Genomic DNA, 25,235 nt, shown 5'->3' with positions numbered 1-25,235 from the left:
CGTCCCTCTGTCACTGCGTCTCTAGACGCAGTGACAGTTTGAAGTCATGACGTATATATACGTCATGTGTCGGGAAGTACTTCCCGACCATGACGTATATATACGTCAAATGTCGTGAAGGGGTTAAGGTTCAAGTCCAGAGCATAGGACCCCTGAGCCAGCACAACCCAGCCGACTCAGGTAGCAGTGTAAATGTTAAAATCTGTTACATTTAGAAAGTAAGCGCTCACAAGCAGGACCCTCTTCACTCATGTGCTTTTTGCTTACTTAAAACAATCTTTGATGGCACCAAATCCTGTGGTTTTTTTGCCACACTGATACTTTTTTCAGTGTCATCTGCTGATGCAGCCATGTTTATATACCCTGTACTTGTCCTCGACTGTATTCAATTGTAAGTCTGTAGTTAGGCACTGCTGATCCCGTGTGGCGCCATAGATATAAAGAAGAAGAATAATTAATAAACCAACCCAGGGGGCCCCACACCCGGAATTCACTCATAATACTGACATATTATACAATAGTGCCTGTTCCAATATGTAGTCTGCAAATGCAAGGACCATGTACTAATTTAAAACTCTCAAGACAGGAAGGAGGGTTGAGAGTTGAAGCTGGTGGATTCTCTGCCAAATATATACACATGTACACAATATAGTATTTATAGGGGGCTGGAGTGCACACCCTAATTATAAACATGGGAAATTTACTAAGAAAAATACAAAAAAAATATTTGTATTCATATCCAAAAATCTGCCTATTTTATATGTAAATTCGTATTCATATTTGATGGCACATCCATATTTGTATTTACAAATACAAATGTATACACCATTGAAAGAATACGAATAGGAATCACCGTTCAAAAGAATTGTGATTCCTAATTTTGTAAGCAGCTGTATTTTCAATACGGCTGGACATTTTCGGCAATTATAAAATATGCCTGTAATAAAATATTTCCAGGCCTCTTTGGCAGAAGCCTGCACGGATCTGACTCCCCCAGGACCCCTGCCCAGGCTGACCGGTAAGGGGGTTAAAGCTTTGGCCGGGGAAACTTGTATAAAACGTCTCCCCCTGGCTGTGGCATTTCCCTGCTGGCTGGTTGGGCCTGGTACTGGTTCTTAAAATAAGGGGACCCCTACTCATTTTGTCCCCCGTATTTTGGGAACCAGAACCGGCCCTGGAGCCTGGTGCTGGTTTTAAAAAATAAGGGGACCCCTATTTGAATGGTTTTCTGATTTTTTTAAACCAGGACTGGCTCTTTGAGCCTGGAGCTGGTTATGCCCATGGTGTGGAGGCTGCTTTGTAAATTTCCCTCCAGAATACGAATTCGTAAATAACATACGACAGCAATGACAATAGTATTCATTCCTATTAAGAATACAATAAGTGCTTCCATGCTTAACTTGTAGAGGCATACAGAAAAAAATGTCTTCTGTGGTGTGTGGAGATTTGAAAACTTAAGGTGCCCACACACTAGAAAGATCTGTGATCTTAAGATTTATCTTAAGATTTCCCTTGAACTCCCCATCTGCCCAACACAAAAGATTTCATTCAAAAGAGTACATTTTGACAAAAGATTTATCTTAAGATTTCAGAAAAATTATAATAATGGGCTGGTCTATGCAGAAGGTATTGGCAGCTCAGTGCACATTCTGCTCTGTCACAAGTGGACTTTGTGTATACTTGCTGAACTTTCCACTTAGCTACTGTGCTTTGATTTAACTGGCATCACAAAGTGATTTTTCCAGTGTTCTATATTACACTCTCTGGTGATGGATTCCTATAACTATCAGCTTTTGATGGCTTCTGTTTATATGAAGAGGAGAGCTGAGAAGACTCGGGAAAGGAGAAGCGTGAGGTCCTGCTGGACGAAGGATTGGCTGAAGTGAAGGGACACTCTGTCCCACATACCGCTGTTGATGCAAATTAGGGAGAACAGCCCTGAAGACTATCGCAACTACCTACATATGGATGATGCGACATTCCAGGAGTTCCTTGGCTTGATATCCCCATACATCCAGAGGCAGAATACCAAGATGCGTAGGGCTATACCTGCTCAGGAGAGGATCATCGCTACCCTGAGGTACCTGGCTACAGGAAGGTCATTTGAAGACCTGAAGTTTGGTACGCTAATATCCCCACAGGCTTTGGGCATCATAATACCAGAGACATGTAAAGCTATTGTGAAGGTGCTACAGTATCAGTATAGGACCAGATGCACTAAGCTTCAAAAGTGATAAAATAGAGAGTGATAAACAACCAACCAATCAACTCCTGACTGGCATTTTTCAAACACAGTCTGTGACATGGCAGTTGGGAGCTGTTTAGCTGGCTGTTTATCACTCTCCATTTTATCACTTTTTGAAGCTTAGTGCATCTGGCCCTGTATCAGCACACCAAGACAGAGGAACTAGAGAGCAACTACCAACAAGAAGAATAAGGCATCTTAATATGAGCTGAGGGAGTGCGTGCATGGGAAGCTTGGCTCTGTCAGCTACTGGTTTTACTATAAGAAAAAGGTTTTAAATTGGTGTGTGTTGCGCAATTAAAGGCAGCTGACACAGGGTTTTGTCACAAACCCAAAAAGGTTAAATATAAAAAGAAATGGGTTTGTGTCAGCGCCTGCTGTCTTAATAATTCTTTACACGGTTCTCTTAAAAATATATATATTTAATTAAGGTAAAAAATATATATAAAATACAATACATACAATTAAACATATAAAATAAAAATAATTATAAAATAACTCATTGATGTGAATCAATTAGCAGCAAATAACTTCCTGTTCTTTTTAGAGGTATAGTTGGCAACAGTCCCGTAATAGGGTATAAATTATGCTGATGATTATATTACCATCCCATGGCGCAAGTTGTTGTGTTGGCCAGTTCAGTAGCTTGTGACGGTTTGTGGTTCGATTTGCCTTATGATTTCAAAGGCTCAAGGGTCCTGAATCGACAGTCCTCCTTTCCTTCTCCGTGGATAATTAGGGATAAGTTTGAAACCCAAAATGTCGAGTGTCCAGGATGATTTTTGGAGGTGGATGTCTCAGGATAAAGATGAACCAGGTCACTTATATGATGGTGGATGGGGAAGATGAACCAGGTCACTTATATGATGGTGGATGGGAAAGATGAACCAGGTCACTTATATGATGGTGGATGGTTTTACTATGTATGTATCTTTATTATGAAAAATTTATTATTTTCCTGACCATTGATATTATTTATGTGTGATAAATATGTTTTATTCAAAAAGTTCATATTTTGGACTTCTGTAAAGCCTATTATAGACCAGTTTTTCCCAACTTAGTCTACAAGGAACCACAACAGCGCATGTTTTACAGATATCCTGATAAACAACGAAGATGTTGGGCCAGATTCTCTAACTGTCTGACAGGAGCTGATTGGCTGGCTGTTTATCACTCTCTATTTTATCACTTTTGAAGCTTAGAGAATCTGGCCCATTTTACTGTAAATGGTAAATGGAAAAAGGAGTGGAGAGCAGCGCTAAACACCATTAAATACAGATTGCATTATCTTCACAACAGTTTTTTATTATAAAACTAAACACTGATTAAAAACAAAATATATTGCATATACACAACTGAATTTTACTCATGGGAAAATATATGGGGGCAGTCTGTTCCAAGTATGCCTCTAGGACAGGGCTGGGCAACAGTGGCCCTCCAGCTGTTGATGATCTACACATCCCAGGATGCTTTGCATTCGTTTTGCTATGTGGCCATGCTGAAACTGATGCAAAGCATGCTGGGATGTGTAGTTTGTCAGCATCTGGAGGGCCGCTATTGCCCAGCCCTGCTCTAGGACCTTAGATGGAAGTTCCTTATATAGCCAAATTAATTATAAATGGTACACCAGTACTGTAGAAGCATGGTTGTGTCCAGCTGGCTGTAATCTCCGATTTAGATGTGGTAATTGCGCTCTGAAATAGAAGAGCTTGCTGGTATCCACTGGAGAATAACTGCTGGTGGCCATGATAATCTTGATGGTAAAGACAAACGTCCAACACTTTAGTAATCCTACAGTATATGGCAAAAGTACTGGTCCGAGGCTGGTTCAGACTGGAGGCAATCAACCCAAGTTCTCAAAAGAGTGGATGTGCCGTAAATGGAGCCCTGCTCTCCACTCCCTGTTCCAGTTACCGTGTTATACAGGATTAGCTATCCTCTTTTGAGCAGCCGCTTGGTTTAAGAACCTGCTACTGTATATCGCCGCCCCATTCCTCTTCTGAGGTTTACCTTTTTGTTATTATACTGTAAATACCTCCTCTGTATTATTGTAATCTAATGATAGGTGATAGAGTCGTCTCCCCCCCACCTCTGCTTACCTCGTCCACATATCTCACCAACTCACCAAAATTCCAGCAGTATATACTGCTGCACCTGTGTATAATGCCCACATCAATCCTTGACCTCATATATTGCATGTAAATCTGTATCTTAGAACTAGCCAGGGCCTCCCCAGCCATTTGCCTCACCACACATCATTGGTGAGGAATACACCTGCACAGAAACTAGAAGATTTGGAAAACATGCACCGGAATCTTTCACACACTCCGGTTTTGATCGGACGGCAAAAAGCCAGACAAGCTTTGTCTGTTTTCTTGCCGGATGGCAGTGACTTTCATATGCTCCGATTGTTAGTCAGATTTAATGATGTGCTTATAAAAAATTGATCAAATGAAATAAAAAATACAATATAAAATATATAAAAATATTTTAAATATATCTACATCTGTTTCTGCCACGGTTGACACATTCAACCGTGGGGAGAACTGAACCTGCACACCGAAAACTGGTGTGTGACAGGCCCCCATCTCCCTGTGCACACACTGACATGTTTGGCGGGGGTGGCCACAGTCCGGCAGCCGTCCTTTCCATTGTATAGATACAGCTGCTGTCCAGCGGTTGGACCGTGACTGGTCCATGTGAAAGGACACGTAAGTTGTCAATGTTGATATAAGCTTTTGCCCATCCGGCGTTTTGCCATCTGGGCTGAGCCATATAGTGTTAAATAGCCCTTATAGGTCCCAGTGGGTTGAGTTTTAGAATAACTTCTATAGACCATCTACTGTATACAGTAGTGTTAATTATTAATATGTATAAGCAAACCAATGTATACAGTACATAGTTGTCAGGTGCTATGTTTTTCTGACACTCCTTCAGATATCCCAGGGATAAAGTGACTAATGGGTTTTCATTATAAATCTATTTAAATCAATGTTGTGTTTCAGGGAATAAAATGCATACCATATATTTTATTTTATGCTACAAGTACTACAAAAAAAGTATACTGTACAAGAGGTAATAAAACAACATAATGGTTATAATAATAACACAATAAAGGGTAACAGAAAATATATCCACCTCACCACAATGGCAAACATGTACATATCGATAATCTTAATGCCTCAAACAGTAATTTTTAGGGACATGAATCTGGTATGATTAAAGTCAGTGATTACATTAACTTAAAATACCTACAATTGTGTTAAAGTCACGTCATATTGCTGTCAACAAAAATCCAAAATAAAGGGCGGTAGTCAATCCCAGATTCCGACAATCAGAATCCCGGGCCATTTTCGCCCAGCTCGACTGAAACTCAATAGCCGGAATTCAATATTCAGACTGTTGAGTGTCGGAAAGTGGGTGTGTAGGCGAAAACGGATTGTTGAAACCAGCCGGGAATTCAACAATCCGTGGCTGTTTCTGACAAAACAGATCCAACTTTTGAGTCTGATCTTTTTTGTCCGAATCTGCCTTCAATGCTTTCAGAAATGTTAGCATTGAATAGGCAGTAGCCACTATTTCCCACGGCGGAAATAGCGGCCGAGATTGAATATCCCCTAAAGTCTCTAATTATGCAATAAAAAAGTTACAATTGGAATTATTCTACTTAGTCATTGATTCTCTTCGCCAAATGATGTTATTTAATACAACCAGTTGCAAGGCTCCGCAGCAACCACTGTCAGGGCATCACATGCATTAAGTGAATAAGCCAATGAAATGACTCTCAGATTTAGGGCCTGATTCAGACCTGTTCGCTAAGCTGTGTACATTTGCAGCCTAGCGAGCAGGTAAATGCCGGCCGCCACCCCACCAAACACCTGCCCCCGCCCACCCAGTGCCTAAAACCGCTTACTAGTATGCAAGCAGATGTCTTCGCATACACATCCGCTCACATGCGCCTGAGCGGGAGAGAAATCATTCGATGGTTGCTCACCATCGAATGATTTTTCCCACTGTTCACAAAGAAAAGTATTTCTGGACTGACTTTTCTAGCGTAAGCTTCCTGACGGATTCGGGGCGGGCGTTGGCATCCAAGCAGGCATCAAAATGCCTGTGTTCGCAGGGGTACGCCCAGTGTTTTCAAGGGTGTGCTCACCGGTTTTGTCGGCATGTCCCCTGCCTCCACCCACTGCCCTCCAATCCTGGAGCGAAGGCCCCAGCAAGTGTGAAATTCGCTGAAGGCATTCGCTCTGGGGCTTTGCACATGAGCAAACCCCTAACATCAGACGTGGTAGCGAATTGAGCCCGCGGTTGGTGGGGAGGCTCCCGAAATTTGGGTCCCCTTTCTGGCCCCCTGGAAAGCTGGGCAACCCTCCCAGATACCAGCGCCCCAATGCACACACACACCCTGCATCTCCCCATGGTAGCATTAATTTCCCGCAATTCGCGCCTTTTCGAATAGAGGGTCGGTGCCAAAGGTTCAAATTGTGCTGTTTAGCCCCGCCCCCTCCTCAAACACCCACAAATTGTTGGGTTTGCAGTACTGGGGGGCTTGATGATGTCTACATCAGGGCCCTCCCCCTCCTCAAAGACCCGCAAATTGTTGGATTTGCAGTATTGGGAGGCTTGATGACGTCTACATCAGACCCCGCCTAACGAAGTGCTGCTGACAGTTTCCTCTCTGGGCTTCTCCCGGAGAGGAGACTTTAAACGTTGGCAAACCTGTGCTATTTTATTAAAGTTTTAAAAAAAAGTAGACCCCTTACTTTTTTTTTAAATAACTAATTGAAACATTTATCAAATTTAGTATCTAAGTCCAACCTTTTAAACAATTTCGACATCTTTGCAAAACCACAGAAAGAAGTTAATTGCAAAAGACAACAAGCTTTAATATTCCATTTGCTGCCACATTAAATATACCACACTAGGGATATGTCTGGAATGTTGTAACAGCTCAGAATGCTCACTGGTAAACCCTATATTCAGCCCCAGGCCGAAACAACCGTAATGAAAACAGGAAAAAAAGAATCCTTAAGGGAGCTGTTAGAGAACACCACACAAAATAATGGACTGTTATGAAAATGGCATAAAAGGATATACATCAAAGCTTGTCAATAAACACTGTTATATTGTCACCAGATATTTATTCATTAAATACAGTTGTAAGATCTATGCACAGAGCTTGTCTGAAGGGATTTCAGAATGATATAATTGCATTAATATTATGTTGTGTAAACTATAGCATGAAAAATTTACATGATAAGGTAATATTTTAACATCATTCCTAGGGGTTGGGTTGGGATCATTTGGTCTACAGCATGATGGTCAACAGTCATTAGGTCGACACCATTAGGTCAACATGGTTCTAGGTCGAAAGGTTATTAGTTCGACAGGTCATTCGTTTGACAGGTCATTAATTCGACAGTGTCTATGTCGACAGTCAAAAGGTCGACATTAGGTTTTTCACTTTTTACCCGAATGTCAACACAGTCGACATGGACACAGTTTAAAGTGCACCGCATCTCCTCGCATCGCTCACAATGCTTCGGGCATGGTGCCTCGCTACGCTCGGCACACTTTTATTCTCCCACCATGCCCTATTGGATGGTAGGACATGAAATACCACCTGTCGGCACATGTCGGCTCAAAAAACAGTGAAAAACCCCACGTGGACCTTTTGACTGTTGATCTAGACACTGTCGAACTAATGACCTGTCGAACTAATGACCTTTCAACCTAAAAATCATGTTGCCCTTTTCCCATGTTGACCTTTTCCCATGTTGACCTAATAGTGTTGACCTAATGACTGTCGACCATCATGCTGTAGACCAAATGACCGCATCCCATTCCTAGATAACTGACAAATAAACACTATGCTAAAAAATAGGTTTATATGAAAATGAAAGGTATACATCTGTGCACCATAAAATCTTATTTCAGTTGAGGCAATCTAAGGGCACCAGAATCAGAGGTGTAACTCTTCTGTGTGCAGGTGGTGCTATTGCTATGGGGTGTGGAGGCTAATAGTGGGTACACAAGGTGTGATTTTGCTTGCGAACCGATCCCGATTTGATTGGGATCACAATTAATTGATTGGGTACACAAAATCCATTCGATTTGGACTATATAGTACAGATCTGTACTATATAGTGGTTCTCAACCTCAGTTCTCAAGGACCCCCAACAATGCACGTTTTCCAGGTCACCCAGCAGGTGCACTCGTTATTCACTGAAACATTTAAAAAGATCACAGGTGGAGCTAATTATGGAAAACCTGGAAAACGTGCACTGTTGGGGGTCCCTGAGGACCAAGGTTGAGAACCACTGGTCTAGCCTACCAAGTCTATTTTTCTATTCGATTTAGACAACACGGATGCGCACATCGGGCTCAAATCTGCATGGAATGCTGCTAAAAGCATTTGATGTGCATTAGAAGTCGATTCGATGTCTATATGATTTTGCTTCTATAAGCCAAATCGAATAGAAAAATAGGGCATATCTCACCATGTGTACGCACTATTAGAGGCAATTTCCTCCTCTGGGGGCAAACTCCCACGCATCTAGCTCATAGCATTAGTATATAATCACTGTAGCAATGCTAATTGGAAAGATGCTCACAGCATTCTACTGATGTGGAGACACTGTAACATTGATTTGGTGTTCATTACTGGGGCTGGGGCACTAAAGCATACCATACACAGGGGCATTACTGTGAATCTTAGGCCCTGCCCCCAACCTTCCCCATCTCGCCGCTCCACTCTGTATAGCGCCACACCTCTCTTCTGGTTACTGTTAAGTCATTTCCCCCAACCCCACCTCTTTATGACGCTAATTGTAATTGTCAGTTTAAAATAATTTCAGCTCTATGTAGTTTGTGGCTGCAGGGGATTGAATGTGTGGCGGCACACTACATAGATCTGCATATCTAGCTACAGTGATTTTATACTTACTTTTACAACTACCTTAGGGTAGAGCATAGGGATGTAATTTAAGATTCATACATCCTCGTATATGCACAGTAGACCGCCAACCTATCTCTAACACATTCCATACATTAGTATAACCTCGGACACTGCCTGCAGTGCACTAATGATTCTGACACTAAGCTGCTTCTTACTCACAGGCAGACATCTGCCTATAATTAAAAAGCAGCTCATAGGCGAGATCACCTGTGGGCTGTGATCCTACCTCTGAGCCTGGGCACTGTATATCTATAACCTGTTCGATAATGTTCCTACTCAGAGCTGTCCCTAGGCATAGGCAAAGTAGGCAAATGCCTAGGGCATTTAGAATGCTTAGGGACATGCAGCTTATACAAGCTGACCTAGTGGAAGCACCAGTGTGGGGAGCAGAGATGGGGGGCAGTAGCTGCCAGAAAAAAAATGGCCACCTTCCCTGGTGGAGGGCTGCTGTGCCAACAGCTCCTTCTCCTATGTGCCTTTGTGGATACCAGCAGAATGAGCTTGCACCGAATGACTGCCTGCTGTGCAGGGGTAGCAGTGGGCGATTGGCTGCGATAATGTATGGCATAATGTGTAAGCAACATTACTGTGTGGCATTATGTGTATAAAGGTATTACTAATGTGTGATAAAATGTGTAAGAGGCATTACTGTTTGACATAAGGTGTATAATGGTTGCTATTACTGTGTGGCATTATGTGCATAAGGTGCACTTTTGTGTGGTGTACCATGTATAAAGTGCACTACTGTATGGCGTAGTGTGAATAAGGAGCAATACAGTGTGGTGTAATGTGGATAAAGTGCAATGGGTCAGGGACAGAACTAGCAACAGTGCCGGGGGCATCAACCAAAGTCTCAAGGTGCCAATACACTTATCCAATTCGGGCTGATTTTGCCCAAATCTGACGGATTGGGGCAAGAAATCACCCCAAATCGGACGTGTTTGACATCCCACCTGACCCAATGCGTGGTCCTGTGGGCATCGGGTCAACCCTACAGATTTTAGTACCCACAATGTGTTGGTCTGATCCGTAGGTGTGTGCCAGCGGTGAAGCACGCGCGGGGGCCGGGCTGCGTGAAGCGCCAGGGGGCTGTGGGTGCAGTGGCGGAACAGGCAGCCCACAGTATCTGGGAAGCGCTGAGTGAGCGGACACTGTGGACAGCGGCGGCAGAATTTAACATTCAAAAGATTGGCTGAGAGAGAGAGAGCACTCTCATCCAATCAGCAGCCAGCTTCTTTATTTTGCCAATTTATAAAAAAAAATGATATGTATAATATATTTATATATGTATAATACATATGTATAATATATGTATATACAGTATGTATAATTTGGACATAATATGAAAAAATTATAAAAAAAAATTTCACATGGAAGACTACCGTGTTCCATGGCACATGTAAGATCTTGCTCGGTGTGTCACAGTTGAAAAAGGTTGAAAATCACTGATGTATACAAATACAGTTTTCTGTTCATTTGAACACTGATCCCAAGCAACAAGTGTGGACCTAATCCTCAACTTCAGAGACATTATTCCCCTGTAAAAGCTGCCCATATGTAGGCATGATGTTGTAAAAAAAATGTTTATGTAACTTTAAATGTTCTAAATGTTTTCCATGGAGGGGGGGGGGGGATCTCTGATACAGAGATAGATGCAGAAGCAGACGCAGCATTAAATTCCACTACATATTTTACAGCTTACCTCCTTTCCCTGCTGTACACATGTGCGTCTGAATGTGCGAGGACTGAGATGTCCACTATCAGCTGGCAGGCACATGTGTAACGCATGCGCCGCACAAGGTTTTTCATTTTCTGCACATGAACAGTCACAAAAAAATCACTCAACTACTTGAACATCGGCATTGCTTGTGGATTGCATGCTACTCTGAATCAGGCCAAGAGGACCAGAAAATACAGAGAAGCTATTGTTAAGTATTATGCACAAAAAAAATGTATATTTTTCACAATTGGTAGAGCTGGGCATGTCTCGGACTGTAAAGAAGGGGGGAGATGATGCCCGCACCAGTCTTTAATAATGTAACTTTCTTATCTCTTACAATACTGATATTTTTTGGGGAATACTTTAACCGCTATTCATCAGTAAGAGGTGCTACCTACTACTTGAATATAGACTCATAACAAAAGGAGGGGGGGAAAGAAAGTATATTGCAGGTGCACTGAAAGTCATTTAATGTCGCTTATAAAAGCTAAATTTTAAGCGACATTAAATGACTTTCAGTGCACCTGCAATATACTTTCTTTCCCCCCCTCCTTTTGGCCCTTATTCTGGTTGGTGCGGCTGGAGCCGCACACGGTGCCCCGGCCGCACAAACCAAGCCCCGCCCACGAGACGGATCGCCACGGCCGTCCGTACACGGACGGCTGGCGATCCGCATAAAAATGGTGGAGGCGTACGCCTCCACCATGGTGGGAGCTGCCCCCTGCATTCGATGGTCGTCGACCATCGAAGGCAGGTCCGCACGCCCCAGCAGCTCCCGCAAGCTGAGACCACACGGACAATCGTCCGTGTGGTAGCTTGTATGGGGGCTGAGAGCTGACATCCGGCGACGTCAGCTTTCCGCCCCCATGAGTTGCGTCATGCCCTCATTACCATGCATACGCCCCGCGTTTGCATGGGAACGCCCATGAAACGCGGGGCGTACACATAGGGAAATGAGGGCATGAAGCCCCTCACGCCCCTATACGCCCCCTTTGCGGCGGACGAAATCCGTCTGCGGCGAAGGGGGCTGCACATGCGCAGATTGACCTCTGCGCATGTGCAGTGTCAAAACATCGGCGGTACGGCCGCAAGCGGGCCGTACCGCATAGATTAGAATAAGGGCCTTTGTTATGTCTCGGACTGTGGCCCTTATTCAGAATCGTGCGGTACGGCCCGCGTGCGGCCGTACCGCCGATGTTTTTTGTCTGCACATGCGCAGAGGTCATTCTGCGCATGTGCAGCCCCCTTCGCCGCAGACGGATTTCGTCCGCCGCAAAGGGGGCGGATAGGGGCGTGAGGGGCTTCAGCCCCTCATTTCCCTATGTGTACGCCCCGCGTTTCATGGGCGTTCCCATGCAAACGCGGGGCGTATGCATGGTAATGAGGGCATGACGCCCTCATTACCATGACATGGGGGCGGAAAGCTGACGTCGCCGGATGTCAGCTTTCAGCCCCCTTACAAGCTCCCACACGGACGATTGTCCGTGTGGTCTGAGCTTGCGGGAGCTGCCGCGGCGTGCGGGCCTGCCTTCGATGGTCGTCGACCATCGAAGGCAGGGGGCAGCTCCCACCATGGTGGAGGCGTAGCCTCCACCATTTTTGAGCGGATCGCCAGCCGTCCGTGTATGGACGGCCGTGGCGATCCGTCTGGTGGGCGGCCCTTGGTTTGTGCGGTCGGAGCCCCGTGTGCGGCTCTGACCGCACCAACCAGAATAAGGGCCTGTATTTGTCTCTGTAACGGCATATACACAAGTAGCATGGATACAGTATGTGAAAAAAGTAAGTCATACAGTATGTATAAACTGATAAACAAGACTGATATGGATGAATGAAACCACACAATATGATATAAAAAAACACAATAATTATATACTAAATTTACACTTATTGTAAAAACATGATATCACTTACAGATGGGTCAGGTCCCATCTTTGCAGGGGATGGCGCTGGCGTCGCCAGCCGCCATCCCCCGCCAGCGCCATGGCGATGGTGAGAAGGGGACACACGCGCACGAGAGGGCGCGCACGTCCCCTTCCGACGGCGCTTCCATCAGTTCCCCGGGTCCCCGCCGGCTTGCCGGCGGTAACCCGGGGTCCCCGCCGCCTGCCCGCACCCCCCACTAACCCCCCCTAACCCTGTCCGTCTCCCTGAGGCGGAGACGGACAGGGTTTCCGTCACGCCAGCGACGGAGACTGAGACGCGCGTGCGCGTGAGACGCACGTGCGTCTCAGACTCCTCGCTGGCGAGGCTGCTGGCGGGTCGCCAGCGCGTACGTTCTGGCGACCCGCCAGCAAGGATGTAGACAGTAACATACTGTATATATCAATGAAACCTACATATAAATATTACTATATTGGGTCTATGTGAATCTAATACGGGACAGCAGCATTGACTTTTTATATAACCAATTGGAAGCTACCAATATTATTGATATCAATTATCTGTCAGGAGGATTTTATATTTGAATGATCCCCCTCATTTATATGCTTAGATGATATGTGTGGGTTTTATTGGTACAAGTGATTTCATGTTTTTACTATAGATGTATTATTTAGTATAATAAATATCGTGTTTTTATACCATATTGTGTGGTTTATTATTTCATCCACATCAGTCTTGTTTATCAGTTTATATATATGAGCGCAGAGACTACTTTTGTTTGGTCTCTAAACTAGTAAGGCATCTAGATGTGCATTCACAAGCATAGTAAGTGCCTCTGCCGCTATAACTACACAAATAAAGGCATTTTATTAATTTAACTATTTTATATTAGCGCCTGAATTAATTTGTCGGGATTGGAGAATACAGTATATGACAAGTGGAAACCGGGAGAAAACAATAGTACAGTATACTGTATTTTACTGGTTTATTGAAGGACCAGCCTGCAACTTCCAGCAATTGGCCATACCCCATAGTGAGCGAATGTGCATTCCTCTTCATGCCTTATACCATGTTCTCATTGCCACCCTTGCAAAAAAAAAAATATTTTGCCAGGTTTTTGGCGGGGCACAGATCATCTCAGCTTACAGACCCCCTTCACACTGCACCTTAGACCCAGGAAATTCCCGGGTCTTCCCCATTTACACTGGTTCCTGGGTCTGCCCTGCCAACAAGTGTTATGTATCTAAGAGCAGCTTTTAGTGACTGGTGAAAGAGCAGCTTTGAATGTCCATATGGGCACCATATGGGCATCACCACTCTCTGGAGTACTTCTTATGAAGTGCTATAAGTTTGTTCACAACCTGTTCCTGGGTTTTATGGATCTCATTCCCCAATCAGCTTGCTTTTTCCCATCCTGTGTGAAAAACCCGGGTTGCGCCTGTTCACACTGGTGGACACCCATGTAATTCCCATTAATAACTTTGCAAAAAACCATGTGCAATTACAGGGGCATTACACCCAGGAAATTCACTCACACCCATTCACACTGAGACACGACATGGGAAATTACTGCTTGCCCTGGCAAAAACCCTGGTTTTTTGCGTCAGTGACAACATGGTATTAGTCTGATACTACCCAGTGATGCCACTGTGTATCTTAATTGCCTTGAAAGAGGGGAGTCTGCTCTTTTAAAACAATGTGCCTTCTTAGTACTTAATGCCTTTTCTAGTGGTCACCATACAATAACTAAAACAGTACACAAAAAAACATCTTGGCCGGGATGTAATGGGGGCCAATATTATAGGCCAGAAAAACGTTGCACGAAGTTTGACTTTTTACTTTAATTCAGCCAAAATAATGGAATGCGTCTTTAACGCTCGAAATACAAATCGGATCTGATTTCTCTTGGGATTTTTTGACCAGAAAGTGTCTGACATTTTCAGACCAACTGAAATGAGTAGTATAGTATAACATTTGTAGGCCAGGATGTAATGGAATCCAAGTTAGCAAGTCTCACACAAAAGCAGATCTATAAAGTAGGACATAAACAGCTGGGATTTTTTGGGGCGAGTTGTATTTGGCAATTTTGAAAAAATTATGTTAATAAATTTAGTTTATTTGTATTTACTCACAATCGATTTCAAAATTCTGTTCATTATTGTGAGCAAGAATTGATAATTTCTCCAAAGATTTACTTGTTGCCCAAAGGTCCTTACCCACTGGCATCAAGGTCCTTACCCACTGGCATCAAGGTCCTTACCCACTTGCATGTCCAAAGTTCTTTACCCACTGGCATCAAACGGCATGATTTTTTTCATCAACATTTATTAATCTAGCCCGTGGGAAGAAGAACGTACAAGCTGTATTCACTCAGACCACTATGTGGACAGGATTAGAGATCACAAGGATTGTCTTAGTGGAGGTGTCAGACATTGTATAAACTGCATCTTCTACCCCTTTCACATCACACTTTTAAAACGGTATATTGACATTTTTTTTCCATTTTAAAACGTTTAAGGCTGCAATGTGAAAGTGCCAGAGTTGATTTACCGGTTAAAGTTAACCGGTATTTCAACACGGTTAAAAAGCAGAGTCCTACACATTTTAAAGCCGTTTTTTGGGCAGTTTGAACAGCCATATTTCAATGGCTTGAAACGTGTCCCTTGGGGGTTAAACGGGTTGAATGTTTGAATGGTATTAAATGATTTTTAAAACGGTTTTCACCTGCAATTTGAAAGGTCTCAAGGCTCAGACCCGTTTTAAAGTCCCATTTAAGAATACCGTGTCATTACCCATTTCTGCAATGTGAAAGCAGTATTCTTCAGTGTTATTACTGTTTCTGATACTTATGACTTTGTAAATGATGCACACTCAAATTTTATAATCTATTTCTATGCCAGTGCACTAGCATTCTGGCCCTTTACTTGTATGTTTTTACAGTGCATTCCACTGAAAAAAGTTACAGACTGTCTTTTGCCAGTTCTGACTGTATTTGGAAGAAAGAATAAGTTAAAAGGAACACAAGAGAATGCTGAGGAGATCTGTATTAATGAGGCTGCCCAGCTGGAAGCTGGCTGGAATCACCATCCAGGGACAATGTCAGTCAGTGACTGTCATAGTGACCGTTCCGTGCTTCCTGAATCCTATTGAAGTATCACAGACTTAGCTGTGTGCAGACATTCTTATGCATGATGCATTCACACAAAAACATTGTTTATAACTCTGACTTAATATCAGTAAAGTAAAACACCATCTCTCTCAATGCTGATGATGAAAAGAGAAAACATTGTGTAACGTAATGAGTTATAGTTGCCCAGAGCACTGATATCACTTCTGTTGGACACACATAGGAATAGGACACAGCAGATTCATGCTGTTATGGGGATAAGTAACACAAGGATCAGCAGCTATTCAACCCTTTACTCTGTAAGATTAGGGAAGCACAACGGACGGTATGAATAGGTCGCCCCTTGCTTACTAATCCTGTGCCACACAGGCTCATTGTCAGATTTGTACTCACTTAAAATGAAGAATAATCTTCTCTCTGGAACAACTAGGATTGCCCAAAAGTCTGAAAGAGACGCCATGGCAACTATAACATGGCTTTTCATTTCCTTGGAAGGATTTGTGATATGCAGGACCCGCAAAGGCCCTTCTTTCCTTTCACAGGGATTAATTCCACAGTAAAGAAAAGAGCAGCTAAAATGCAATGGATAGTTCTTGTTGAATTGATTAGGAAATTCCCATATGGTCCATGGATCAATCTGTATGGTTGTGTCTATTCTTGGATTAAATAGGACATAGTCCCACATTATAATTCTTGGCTAACTGCAAAGGGTGGATGGCATTTGTTAATATGTACATAGCCCACACAATATTGTAGCCTCAGGATTAAAGTATTCATTAATGAACAAAAAAATAAAGTAAAATATTTTTGATAATTAGATTCAAGAATTAATTGAACATAAGGGTTCAGGTAACCAAAATATTACTGAATTGTCTCTAAATCATGTTCCCAATGCCTTACCTTAATTACCACCAATATGTCATATTTTATGGATCTCAATCTATTTTGTGGGTCAGTAATAATGGAGACTAGAGAGGCTTACTTACAGGCTAGGGCTCTTCTGTTACCTCTCCCGCAGCGTCCGTCCGGGACCTGGATCTGACACGGTATACATGCTCATTGTAAGATTCACCAGAAGAGTCTGAAAGACTTGTTCAATATGCTGGGAAACTATTTAAAAGTTATCACTGCCCATGTGGCTGTAGTTTAGTACATAGCAGGGACATTTTATTCAAAATTGAGGAATCTGTCTCAATGCAGATTGTTAGATTATCAATATATTGGCACCTTATTGTTATTCAAGGTTCTTACATAGGATATATAATTTCACTGGGTGCTTGACCTAGAGACCTGGGAGTCGATTCTTGTTCACTCTTAGGGAACCGAATTCAGCCCCTGCCCCGATGATAGGGGTTTGTGCATGCGCAAACCCCAACTACGAGCGGCCTCAGTGGTTTACAATGCCGCTGGGCCATTTGTAGAGGGGAGATAGGTATGGACGGACAGGGGCGGAGATGGGCCATGGGAACACATGGCGTTTAATGTGCGTCCCCTTGAAAACACTGTGCGTTCCCATGGGGATGGAGTCTGCCTGGTGGCTGGCATCACATGACGTCAGCCGTCCGCCCTGTCTCCACTGACTTATATTTAGAAGGCAGGAGAAATCATTTGATGGCCGACAACCATCAATTGATTTCTCCTGCTACAGGCACATGCGAGGTGATGGGGTGCCGTACGCGGCCCGACAGTCGGGATCCTGACAGTCATTTACCCAACGTCGGGATCCTGACTGTCAAAACACAGACAGACGGGTACCCGACGGCCACCCGCTATTTTCCCTCATGGGGGTCCACGGCCCCCATAGAGGGAGAATAGAATAGGTGGCGAGAGTAGCGAGCCACCATACTCACAGCGTGGTGAGCGCAGTGATCCCGGAAGGGGCTTTGTTGCACTCACCATGCTGTCTGCCAGAGGCGTACCTATATATTCATGGGCCCCATAGCAAAAGTTTGTAAGGGCCCCCTATTTCGCAACTGATGGTGATAAATGTATGTAAAACATATTACTACACAGCAAAGATGGCCCCCTTCAGCTCTGGGCCCCATAGCAGCTGCACCCCTTGCACTTATGGTAGTTACGCCCTTGCTGTCTGGGTCCGGCCAGTCAGGATCCCGACGTTGAGATAATGACTGTCGGGATCCCGACTGTCGGACCCCTATACCACACCCAGGTGATATGCCTTCATAACACATTCCCTCATATGGTTACCGTGTAAATTAGAATCACCCCTCAGAGCTAAATTGTACTAAGCAGCATTTTTCTAATTTGACACATCTTTTGGCTGCATCATTAAATACCAGGACCAGGATTATTTTGTATTTCATAATATTGTTCCTTTAAATCCAGTGGCCAAAATCACTAAAGACGTGGTGGCTTTGAAGAGCTTCACAAAGTAAATGTGCCCTCTTCTTGCGTGTGACATCATCATTATGCAAATATTACAATAATACAACTCAATAACAATAAAAGTCAGTCTCATTGGGCCTTATTCTGGTTGGTGCGGTCCGTTCCGATTTCTTTCGGAGCTGACCGAACGCCACGCTGTGCGGACTATGTAAGAACAAACGCCCACAGGTCGTCCGCATTCGGTCGGACTCACTCTCTAAGAAGAGGGTGTGTTTTCGGACAACATCCAAACCGTGCGTGTGCGGTGGAAACACAAAATATTCTGCACGGTCTTACAGCGTCCGAACAGACGGGAAGCTGCCCGTACGCACCAATGCGGTGTATTTACGCAAAGCTTACTACTATAATCGGAACTCATACATCTGACACATGACACACTTATGCAATTAGCCAACCTCATAAAAAAGGGATTGTTTTTAATTGTCATCAATTATTTCCTAATTGGAAAAAAATAGCAAGCATGCAGTCGTGTTTTCAGCATATATTTGTTTATTTAGTAATGGGCCATTTAGGCAGCAATGCTTCCAATTGAAGCTATGAAAAGAGTGTAATTAATCAGTAATGAGTAGAGGAGTGGATTGTATTGTGTTCAGCTGACAGTGGTTCAGGTGCGGGCGTACTAATTGGGCGAACCGAATGCCTAGCGCATGAACAAGTGGTCTCCGCAAAGTGAAACTTGCTTAGGAAGACCGCATATTTCATGCGTGTTGGTTCGTTTGCAGTCGGTGTGCTGTCCAAATGCACGCCTAACACAGTTTGTGCACTCCCTCGTGTACGCCCATATTTACGCCCAGTTTTTCCCACTTTGAAACCACGCCCTTGTGTAGGTCCGAATGACGCCCATATTACGCCCCTATTTCTCGAGTCAATTCGGTGCACATTTCTGTACGGTATTAGTGAGAACGAGTACGGAGACCATGCGTGGCACATGCGCATTGCGTTGCTTACGCATGCGCAGACAGCTAAAACGCGCCCTCCGAAAGAATTCGGAACGGACCGCACCGACCAGAATAAGGCCCATTGTACTTAAAGTCCAGATATTCTCTACAGTACGAGTAGCACTCTGAATCATTTAGACTGAATGGAAGAATAGCGCTGGTACTCTTTAAAATTCTTAAATCTGCCATGAACTTATTTTACCCAAATTCAACTGCAGCACAAGGAATTCCTGTCTGCTAAATAAATATTTGGTGCTGTGTTATATTTGAAAAGTGTCATTTTTTCTGACCATCGGTTCCTTAACCTGCATTTGACTATGAATATAGCACTAATTATTACTCATCTCCTGCACATTCCCAGTTTTTATGTGTGCAGGGATAGAACAGTCTGTAGCCAGTGTATTTAGAACTCGACTCAGCAGAGAATGTTTCAGGAGATGAGGTTCTGTTAGGGGGAGGTGGTGACCTGTCCACATGTGTGAATACATTAGTGAGGGAAACTACAAGTGCATATCTCCCAACTGTCCAAATTACAGCAGGACAGTCCTGCTATGTGGAGATTTTCCACTGACCCTCCCGCAGCTGGCAATGTCCCACGGGCGGGTGGGGGTGGGAGTTGGGGGGAGTCAGAGATACCCACTGCTCTGCCATACAAACGCATGGCATCTCTTCAGTGCAGAGAGGGAGTGCAGGGAAAGGGCCAGGGGCTGCCCAGTTGTTGCTGGAGTGCTGTACACGCCCCTAAAAGTGGTGCAAATGGGGTCGCGGAACCAGGCAATGTCCCAATGTACTCATGCTGCTGCCCAGGAGGGATGGAGAGGGAAGTAGTGTGGCAGGCTTTGGCCCCCTTTCCTCTCTCTTTGCACCCATGCTCATGGGGGGTGCTTTACACCTCATGGAGGTGTGAGGTAGAGTGTGGAGAGGGCAAAGACAAGAGGGAGATTGAGCAGTCACACTTGCATAGTTTTCTTTTAAATATTCTACACTTTTCCATCATCCTAATAGCTTTATAAGGATAAAGCTTATGAGCACAGTAAACACTGCAGTTGACTGCCCCGACTCAGTGTCAACACTTTCTGCTTGCAGTTTGGAAGGGGCCTCCTATGGATCACTAGGTTGTAGACAGCTGTCTCTGCTGCCTTGTCAATAATTCTGCCCTGGTTCTATGGCATGACAATTCCACCTTGCACATTTGGAGATAACTACTGTATCTAGTGTAGCTTTTGCCCAGCTTTCCTTACCATCATCAATATATTTCTAGTGTCTGACACACTGCCGTCTGTTGGCAGTGAGTGAAACTACATCTCTTTCTCTCACACATGCACAAACACAGAGGCAATCACAAGGTAGCACACTAGCTTTTGAAGCATTTGCTTTGAGTGGGCTTACTAGTGATATATTAATATGTGTTGGCCAAAAGATGCAGAACTTATTTCCTAAATAGCATCAGGAAGTTCCTGTGTTGAACATTTTCCCAGCAACATCTCTTGCAGCTTCTGGCGGATATGGACTATAGTCACACCTCACAATCAGCCCCATATGTCCCTTTTGCAGAAACACATTATACTAATGTAATTATAATTTATATGAATCATAAAAATAAAGAAACAACTTAATTTCTGCAGTCTGCCCGGATAACAGTACTTTAAATAGTTCAACTACAACCCTTTAACCCTTTGAGTGCCAAGGTTGCTATGAGACTGTTATTTTTTTGGCGCAAGGTTTAACAAAACGTCAATTAATTCAAGTGATTCTTATTGGGGCAGTACGGATGGCGTAATGGTTAGCATTACTGCCTCACAGCACTGAGGTCATGGGTTCGATTCCCATCATGGCCCTAACTGTGCGGAGTTTGTATATTCTTCTTGAGTGGGTTTCCTCCGGGTACTCCGGTTTCCTCCCACAATCCAAAAATAGAATGCTAGGTTAATTGGCTCCCAACAAAATTAACCTTAGAGTGTGTGTGTGTGTATGTGTGTATATATGTGGTAGGGAATACAGATTGTAAGCTCCACTGGGGCAGGGACTGATGTGATTGTTCAACTATACTCTGTAAAGTACTACGGAATATGTGTACGCTATATAAATAACTGTTAATAATAATATTCCTTTCCTTGGCACTCAAGGGTTAAACAGTTTTCCCCCAGCAGGAAATGATAGTTTGTTACCCAGATAGATAAAAATTCTGATAAAAGTCTCCCTGGGAGGAAGAGATGATGGAGTAGGACAGATATGTTACCAGGACATTCTTCTGCACCTGATATCTCCTGAAGCATGCTGGTGCACAGTAACTGCTGATGATATATGTTTATTCCAGCTCATGATGGGAAAGGGACAGATAACCCTTTGTTTGAGAACAATTTTCTCATTAAACTCACATTTTCACGGTTCACCAGAATAACCAAGTCCTGCTTACTGCTTCTTCTGATGAGCAGTTTTATTCCATTAAAGATAACATAAACGGACTGAACAATTGCAGCATTGTGGAGAGCAAAAGTTCAAAGGGTGAATATACGTCACAGAGGAAAAGCGTCTGCTTTGAAGAGGAAAATGGTAGGGTTTGGTATTATGTCATTGTATTATTTAGCTGAGCAAAAATAATTACATCCAATGTATTATCTGGCTTCATATACTTGCTGTTATGGAGCTGGGGATTTATAAAAATAAATAAAAAATTGCTTATAATAATTATTGAACTGATTGTATTGTCAGAGGTTTCACTTTGTATATATTTGAGTTTTCTTCCTTTTCAACACTATATACTTAATTATTTGGGTATGAGTCATTGTGTCCATCCATATTAGGTCGACATGCATTGTATCGACCACTGATGGTCGACTTGGCTTAGCTCAATACATTAAATAGTTGGCTAAGGTCATGGCTAAGGTCGACAGGGTTAAAAGGTCAACACAAGTATTACAGATGGATCCGCTTTCATTAGAGTGGCTCCTGGCGATTCTATCGCCAATCACCGTCCCCCACCAGCCCACAGTATGGGGTGTGCGTGCATGAGGGTGTGCGGGCCCTGGGGTGTGGGGTGTGCGGGCCCTGCCCGCTCTGCCCCCGCTCCCTGTCCGGCACCTGAAGCGCAGATGGTCAGGGTCTCACCTAGTTCCCACTCCTAGCCGCACTGCTGACGAGGACGCAGGAGTGAGTGAGCCCCTTGCGCGTCCCTGTCTGCCCGCTCGCTGTCCGCCAGTTAGGGGGATCTGTGATCAGGCAGGTTGGCTGACGGCAGCTCCATCTATAGGTCGACAAGGGAAATATCGATAGTCAAAAGGTTTGCATGAGATTTTTTCAAATAGTTTTGTCTCGAATGTTGACATAGTCGACATAGACACAGTCAGAGTACACCGCACATCCCCTTGCATGGCTCGCTGTGCCCTATTCTATTCTCCCTCAACACCCTGGTGGATGGTAGAGCATGGAATACCGCCTGTCAGAACACGTCCCACCATGGTCCTAACATGGCCTAAAATTTTTTTTTAAAACTAATGTCAACCATTGTCGATGTAACGCTCGTGTTGATCTTCCAACCCTGTCGACCTTAGTCATGTCGCCCTATTTCATGTGGACCTAAGCCATGTCTATCTTCAGTGGTTGACCCCATGCATGGCCACCTAATACAGGTTGACCTCATCCCAATTCTTTACCATATTTACATATGTCATCTGTAATGCCAAAAATTATGTGAGTGCAGAATTCTTGCCATTTACGATCTGCAAATGACAAAGATATATGTATTGAAACATAAACTGTAGAGGTTTATTCTTTAATAATCAGTTAATCTATGTCAATACCGACCATGAGATGCCAGCTTTATGTATACGACTCAAAGTGATTAATACCATGATTTCATACTTTTATGGGAATCTGCCAGCTTATCTTGGCGTGCCACTGTATTAATACATTTTTTGGGTCGCTTTTAAAACTGTTTGCTTCTGATGTGTTTTTGTCCCAGTGACTTACCGTACACATCAAGGTCTGAGAAGGATGAAAGCGACTGATAAGATACCAAGGAGAGATTGATGAAATGCAGGCATCAAAGAGTTCTTAAAGTAAAATGCCTCAATACTCGTAACCTTATGTCCCAACCAGTCTGCTAAAATCTGCCATTAGTGTAGTGGGATTTACCCAGTTGATTGATGTACTGTGTCCCCGCTCTGGATTCCACTTCACCAGACAAGCAATTGCCAGACTGTACAAGGACATTAGTGTCTGTACAAATACTGTTGTACCCACTGTCCACTTAACCATGGACATGTGGACAAGTGGAACAGGGCAAACTAAGGACTACATGACTGTGACGGCTCAACACCAAAAGAAGCATTTCAAAAACACCAACAAAATATTTTGTTCTTGGAGCGGCATATCATATGTGCACCTGGCTCATGGGTTAATGAACGCTGGCAATGTGCATGTACAGTATGCGTGTGTGTATGTTTGTGTGTGTGTGTTGATGAGCGCTGGCAGGGGGTGTGTGAGTGTGTGTGGGTGTGTGCGTCATATTAGTTGGTACAGTTCTAAATTGAGGAGACTGATGCGTGGCTTATTAAGGATTAAGGGAGCATTGGCAAAATGTTGCCTAGGGCCAGGGATGGCTCTACCGTTATAGCAGTTGCCTTGGGGATCCAGAACCTGGGGGACTAACCTGAGTCTGACTATCACAAAATTAAGAGACATGCTTGTTGAATAAAAAAGACAGGTGTTGGAGATGCCACCTCCGTATACGTTCACCGGAGGTTATGGGAAGTTGGTATTGGTGTGTGGATGGTGATGGGAACAGTAAGCAGAAGTTTTGTCTAGGGTGCTAGCACTGGCCCTACCTAGAGTGCCAAGAAAGCTTACACAGTGCAGGATTTATAACAGTAAAGAGCTAGAAAACATTCAACCCTGGTTGTCAGATTTGGTTTTAGACATCCTCCCAGCATGCACACTTCACTACACTACTAGTCCCAAGTCTCTAGAAGTAATACAATTGTATAATTGCGCAGAGCACAAATCTAATACATGTTTTCAATGAAAATAGATGTTCAAATGAAGCTACACTCTTCCCTACCATTAATTGTTCTTCTAATGCAGGCATATTCCTATATTTATTAAGTATATTTACCAGTGTCATCAGCAGGTAAACTTAGGAAGAAGTACAGTTCTAAAAATCAATTATCAGATACCATCAACATATAAGTGTAGCAGTGAAGCCAAACTAAAAATTACTCCATTCAAAACATAATGAAGTCATTTTATATCACTTCTGAGAGCAGTAAAAAGGCTAATTGCTATGAACAACTATAAATGTAATTTTTTAATTTATGTAATGCTTCTGAATGGACTATCTGTTGCAATAGGGCATCTTGTTGGTTTATTTGTTTGCATACATATGTTTTTACTTATAGTAGCAAGCTTATAGAGCAAGCTTGCCATACCCAGTATCTCTGCAATACTTAAAAAAATGTATAATTTTGTTTTGGAAGATATTTTTACTAGTATATTGGACCTTGTCAAGGTTGGGTTGAGTCTCTCCTCTCCATTTCTCTCCCTAATCCAACACTTCCCCTGGGTCACATTCCTGACTCCTTTCTCTCACTCTCATATGACAGGAGGTGTTGGAGGGAGAGCTGAGGGGGTTATTGGGGTGCCGTTCTTATGGCACATGTTACATAGGGGGTTATTCTAGTTCACTCTTTCTGACAAATTCCTTCTTAGATGGACAAAACCATGTGCACTGCAGGGGGGCAGATGTAACATGTGCAGAGAGAGTTAGATTTGGGTGGGGTTTTACTTCAAAGTGAAATCTATATTGCAGTGTAAAAATAAAGCAGCCAGTATTTACCCTACACAGAAACAAAATAACTCACCCAGATCTAACTCTCTCTGCACATGTTACATCTGCCCCCCTGCAGTGCACATGGTTTTGTCCATCTAAGAAGGAATTTGTCAGAAAGAGTGAACTAGAA

This window comes from Crinia signifera, chromosome 5, assembly GCF_055691185.1.
Source record: "Crinia signifera chromosome 5, ASM5569118v1, whole genome shotgun sequence".
NCBI lineage: Eukaryota > Metazoa > Chordata > Amphibia > Anura > Myobatrachidae > Crinia > Crinia signifera.
The sequence above is the reverse complement of the archived record's forward strand: the minus strand, read 5'-3'. Positions refer to the sequence as shown.